The sequence below is a fragment of the Melospiza melodia genome, unplaced genomic scaffold, assembly GCF_035770615.1.
Source record: "Melospiza melodia melodia isolate bMelMel2 unplaced genomic scaffold, bMelMel2.pri scaffold_34, whole genome shotgun sequence".
NCBI lineage: Eukaryota > Metazoa > Chordata > Aves > Passeriformes > Passerellidae > Melospiza > Melospiza melodia.
In genome coordinates, this window is record NW_026948659.1 from 9,538,218 (window position 1) to 9,544,853 (window position 6,636).

Genomic DNA, 6,636 nt, shown 5'->3' on the forward strand with positions numbered 1-6,636 from the left:
GATTGTGCCACTCACAGTGCTCTCCTTAGCGCGGCTTCTGCCGAAAGACGCCCGGCAGCGGCTCTTACCTCCGGAGAGCATCCTACCTTCGTCTTTAGCTCCTCTTCTCATCTACACCTCGGCAAAAAGCTTTTCCACTATGTCTGGCTAGGAAAAACTGTGCCAGCACAGAAAACATCTCCCATCGTGTTCTAGAAGTTGCACGGATGTCTGCCAAGTGTTTGGCAGGAAGAAAAGAAAAGTTGTCCAAAACAGCTTCCAATCGAATGTTCCTGTGATTGGAAAAGTCAGGAGAGTGCAAAGGTACTGTTTTCTATCAGTTGGCAAGGTGCGCACACAATCCCAGTGTTGTACAGCTTGCTTCTTCACCTTCCCGAAGCTTCCGCTCTCGCCGGCTGCCGGAGCCCAAGAAGCGGCTTCTTCGCGCAAAGACGATTGTGCCGCTCACAGTGCTCTCCTTAGCGCGGCTTCTGCCGAAAGACGCCCGGCAGCGGCTCTTACCTCCGGAGAGCATCCTACCTTCGTCTTTCGCGTCTTTTGTAGTCTACATCTTAGCAAAACGCTTTTCCACTATGTCTGGCTAGGAAAAACTGTGCCAGCACAGAAAACATCTCCCATCGTGTTCTAGAAGTTGCACGGATGTCTGCCAAGTGTTTGGCAGGAAGAAAGAAAAGTTGTCCAAATCAGCTTCCAATCGAATGTTCCTGTGATTGGAAAAGTCAGGAGAGTGCAAAGGTACTGTTTTCTATCAGTTGGCAAGGTGCGCACACAATCCCAGTGTTGTACAGCTTGCTTCTTCACCTTCCCGAAGCTGCCGCTCTCGCCGGCTGCCGGAGCCCAAGAAGCGGCTTCTTCGCGCAAAGACGATTGTGCCGCTCACAGTGCTCTCCTTTGCGCGGCTTCTGCCGAAAGACGCCCAGCAGCGGCTCTTACCTCCGGAGAGCATCCTACCTTCGTCTTTCGCGTCTTTTGTAGTCTACATCTTAGCAAAACGCTTTTCCACTATGTCTGGCTAGGAAAAACTGTGCCAGCACAGAAAACATCTCCCATCGTGTTCTAGAAGTTGCACGGATGTCTGCCAAGTGTTTGGCAGGAAGAAAAGAAAAGTTGTCCAAAACAGCTTCCAATCGAATGTTCCTGTGATTGGAAAAGTCAGGAGAGTGCAAAGGTACTGTTTTCTATCAGTTGGCAAGGTGCGCACACAATCCCAGTGTTGTACAGCTTGCTTCTTCACCTTCCCGAAGCTGCCGCTCTCGCCGGCTGCCGGAGCCCAAGAAGCGGCTTCTTCGCGCAAAGACGATTGTGCCGCTCACAGTGCTCTCCTTAGCGCGGCTTCTGCCGAAAGACGCCCGGCAGCGGCTCTTACCTCCGGAGAGCATCCTACCTTCGTCTTTCGCGTCTTATGTAGTCTACATCTTAGCAAAACGCTTTTCCACTATGTCTGGCTAGGAAAAACCGTGCCAGCACAGAAAACATCTCCCATCGTTTTCTAGAAGTTGCAGAGATGTCTGCCAAGTGTTTGGCAGGAAGAAAAGAAAAGTTGTCCAAAACAGCTTCCAATCGAATGTTCCTGTGATTGGAAAAGTCAGGAGAGTGCAAAGGTACTGTTTTCTATCAGTTGGCAAGGTGCGCACACAATCCCAGTGTTGTACAGCTTGCTTCTTCACCTTCCCGAAGCTGCCACTCTCAGGAGGTAAGAGCCGCTGCCGGGCGTCTTTCGGCAGAAGCCGCGCTAAGGAGAGCACTGTGAGCGGCACAATCGTCTTTGCGCGAAGAAGCCGCTTCTTGGGCTCCGGCAGCCGGCGAGAGCGGCAGCTTCGGGAAGGTGAAGAAGCAAGCTGTACAACACTGGGATTGTGTGCGCACCTTGCCAACTGATAGAAAACAGTACCTTTGCACTCTCCTGACTTTTCCAATCACATGAACATTCGATTGGAAGCTGTTTTGGACAACTTTTCTTTTCTTCCTGCCAAAAACTTGGCAGACATCCGTGCAACTTCTAGAACACGATGGGAGATGTTTTCTGTGCTGGCACAGTTTTTCCTAGCCAGACATAGTGGAAAAGCTTTTTGCCGAGGTGTAGATGAGAAGAGGAGCTAAAGACGAAGGTAGGATGCTCTCCGGAGGTAAGAGCCGCTGCCAGGCGTCTTTCGGCAGAAGCCGCGCTAAGGAGAGCACTGTGAGCGGCACAATCGTCTTTGCGCGAAGAAGCTGCTTCTTGGGCTCCGGCAGCCGGTGAGAGCGGCAGCTTCGGGAAGGTGAAGAAGCAAGCTGTACAACACTGGGATTGTGTGCACACCTTGCCAACTGATAGAAAACAGTACCTTTGCACTCTCCTGACTTTTCCAATCACAGGAACATTCGATTGGAAGCTGTTTTGGACAACTTTTCTTTTCTTCCTGCCAAACACTTGGCAGACATCCGTGCAACTTCTAGAACACGATGGGAGATGTTTTCTGTGCTGGCACAGTTTTTCCTAGCCAGACATAGTGGAAAAGCGTTTTGCTAAGATGTAGACGACAAGAGAGGCTAAAGAGTGGATGTTAGCAAATGACACCCATCTTCAAAAAAGGCAATTAAGAGGACTCGCCATAGTACAAACCAGCCAGCCTCTTTTTTATCCCCAGGAAGTTGATGAAGCAGCTCTTCCTGGAAATCCTTGCCAGGCACATGACAGATGACCAAATAATGTAGTTAGCATGATTTTTCAGGTGAATTTCATGCTGAACATCACTTTAAACTCCTCTGATGAATCAACTTGACTGGTAGATGAAGGGAATATTATCTGCCTGGGCTTCAGGGAGGTTTTTGACATACCTCTACATGGCATCACACATACATATGGAAGCAATAGTGCAAAGGGGAGGGAATCAGTGTCTTTTCAGTGATGCTGAGGGAAAAGACAAGAGGCAGTGGGCACACACTGAAATACAGGAGATTGCCTTTGAACATCAGTAAATGTTCCTTTACTGTCAGGGTGACTGAACCACGGCACAGACTGCCCAGAAAGATTGTGGAGCCTGGATCTTTGAAGACATTAAAAGTACACCCAGATAGAATCCTGGGCAAGAGGCTCTAGGTATCCTGGTTTAGGCAGGGGGGTTGGGCCTGGTTAGCCCCACCAACCCCTTCCACTCTCTTTCATTCTGTGCTAGTGAATTCTCTTCAAGATGCATTTCAAAGCACTGGCATGACAAAGTTCTGTGCAGACAGAGATCCAAATGGACATGGCATCTAAGTTCCTTAAGCAGTGTTCAAGAAGAATGTAAAACTCTGGCACAAGTGTCTCTTCCCTAACTGAATCCCTTTCATGGGAAAATTCCCAGCTCTAGAAAGATCTTCTGATACGCATGCTTAAGACTGACACTGGCTGAGCAAATTTCTCCCTATGTATATCTAAGACCAGTTAGGATCTTCACCCAAAGTGCAGTCAACATAGTCACAGAATGCCTATTGTTAAGAAGTGACAGCTTCCATCAGAATGGCAGCTATTGGTCCACAAAATGGATTAATGGATGGGAATTATCTACGTGGGTTAAAAACAAAAATAAAGAGTTGGTCTTTATTTATCGATTTCATGGCAATATTGATAAGGGAAGAAAAAGATCTAAGTCCTTGACTTTCTGGACTCGAGGAAAGATTTTAAAAATTCCTTGTAAAAATGTATGATCACAATCAGACTATTGAAACCATTTTAGTTGGGAACAAAGTTCCAAAATTGTCTAGATAGTGGCAAAGAAGCCAAGAAAATAGGAAAGAAACAAAAAGAGAGCAAAAGAGTCAGCTTCAGTGTACAAGCTCGTTCTAGAAGTAGTCTGCTGGGAAAAGGAACCCCCAGCTAAATTTCCAATGTATTCCTGCGCTTGATTCAGTAACTGGTCAATGTAAAAACCAATCCTTTTGTACAACTTCTTCCAGCAACAAAAACTCCAACAGGTTGACACTACCATCATGCCTGTTCCAGACATATTTAAAAGAGAAATGATGATTTTCTTGAAAACCTACTTACATAAAAGTTGCAAGATGGTGGAGGGATTCCCACATCCTCCTTCCTCCATCTGGCTTGAAAGTATATTTGATAAAATATGCAACAAAGCACATGATTTATAAGGGAGAGTCAAATGGATGATTTGGGAATCGATCTCTTGTTGATAGTAAACTTCATATCCACTCGGTGTGACCTTTTTAAAACAAAATGTGGAGCTGAGGCATGAATCTGCCACAACAATTGTAAAGCAAACATACACACTCCCCTTCATATGCCCCCCCCTCCACACACACCTAGGCACACACAGAGATCAGCATAGCAGATCATGAACACCTTGGAAAAGACTGAAATGCTAAATGCCTCTCTTGATGGGCAAAAGAGCTGGTGCAGTAATTCAAATGCCTGGTACAAAAATTCTGTTTAATATTTAGCTCCTATTTAAAACACAGCTTTTCATTTCATTCTATTTACAGAATATTTTCATTTCATTTGTTTCTTTAAAATTACTTAGTTCTCACCTGTTGTATGTCTAGGAATATTTTCTTCCAAAAATAGAAAAAAATAGATGATATCTTTTCAGCAGAAAACATTGGTTGATACAATTTTAAACCATCATGATATGGAAGAATTCTTCTGTCCCTCTCGAAGGTGGAAGAAGCATTTGGATCACAGATCATCTACAATGAAATACTTGACATGTTTAAGATGCTTTCAATCAATTTTGATCGTCAATTGCTTATTTGTTGTAAACAGTAACTTTTCAGTGAAGGGAAAGCGTGTGTGGTATATCTACATGATATGTTCAAAGGCAGTTCCTACTAATGGCCAGGCTGAATTCCAGTAAATAATGTCCCGAATGATATTTTGCCGCCTTCTTTGGCACTTCATGAAATCTTACCCCGATGAAGTGCTGAAACACAGAGATTTTCTCTTAGAGAGTGTCTCATGTTGTAACCTATCCCATGGATTTTATGCTGTAATTCTTATCTCTTTTAAAATTTACTATCTTCTGTACAGTTTTCATGAAACTTTCTGTTACAGTAGTGAATAGCACAGATAAATGTCATTTTGTACAACTTTGAATTTACCCCAAGAGCTGAGAGAAAACTTGATCTTATACTTCAATCCGAGTTTCTTCTATAGTCCAACTTTGTTTCTCTACCATCAAGCTTCTCCTTTGTTGCTGCTCCAAGCCCCGTCCAAGGTGACCTTGAATACTTTCAGGGATGGGACACCCACAACTTCTCTGGGCAACCTGTTCCAGTGTTCCAGCACTCCCACTTTTTTACTCCCAGTAAAAAAGGCCTTCCTTTCATCTAATATGTGTAGGAAATCATAAATCTAGGCATAGAAGCTTGGAGTGCAAATTTGAAATTCTTTGGATTTGAAGCACATTTTATATGAATACTGACTTACAGATGACTAAAAGATGTTGATGGGCATTTGAGCTGACAAGTTTTGAAAAAGTGCACGGAAATTAAAATTGAAACCACTAAAATTAAAAACTCCTTGCCATTTTCTTTTTCCTCTCCTATTCAAAATTGCATATGTCAGATATCAGTGCTTCATGCAAACCTCTCAGATGCTCTCAGAGAAAAAGCTTTTCTTTCAGACTAAGTTGCGGTTGACGTAGAACACTAGCAGGAGTGAAAGATTTTCTGGGCATTGGGGCAGCCCGTTCTCCTTGGATTTGTGTGCAGAATGCATTTTATCCAAACTGGAAAATAGATCCCAGCTCTGTTCTATTCATCATTCTTACTTCATCAGGCCAGAAGATTCTGTGAAAAGTAGCCTGTGGACCTTGAAGACAGCGCATGTGAACCAGATGAGAGGTGATAGAGAAGTTGAGGGAGAGAAGAAAGAGCATGAGGCTGAAACCAGAAAGTATTTCTCCACGTGATCATGGAAGATTGCAGGAGCCACTTGGTACTATCAAACCAGCCCAACTTGGCACTGGTGCCACCTTGGGTCTGGGAGCCATGTTGCATATCGTGCATTTTAAGGAGCCAGCTGGCCACACCGAGCCATATGCCCCCAAACACAAACCAAGGCCCTGTTCTCTGGCAAACAAAACTCAGCTGCCCTGCTTCTGGATGGCAGATTGCAGGAGCCACTTGGTACTATCAAACCAGCCCAACTTGGCACTGGTGCCACCATGGGTCTGGTCACCATCCTGCCTATTGTAGCTTTTCAGGAGCCAGCCGGTCACTCTCAGCCATAGGCCCCCAAACAGAAACCTCAGCCCGTTTCCCTGGCAAACAAAAGTAAGCTGCCCCGCTTCTGGATGGCAGATTGCAGGAGCTACTTAGTACTATCAAATCAGCCCGACTTGGCACAGGTGCCACCTTGGATCTGGGAACCATCCTGTGTATCGTGGATTTTCAGGGGCCAGCCGGCCACTCTCAGCCATATGCCCCCAAACACAAACCACGGACCTTTTCTCTGGCAAACAAAAATCAGCTGCCCCACTTCTGGATGGCAGATTGCAGGAGCCACTTGGGACTATCACACCAGCACAACATGGCACTGCTGCCACCTTGGATCTGGGAACAATCCTGCGTATCGTACATATTCAGGAACCAGCCGAACACTCCCAGCCACAGGCCCCCAAACACAAACAACGGCCCATTTCCCTGGCAAACAAAACT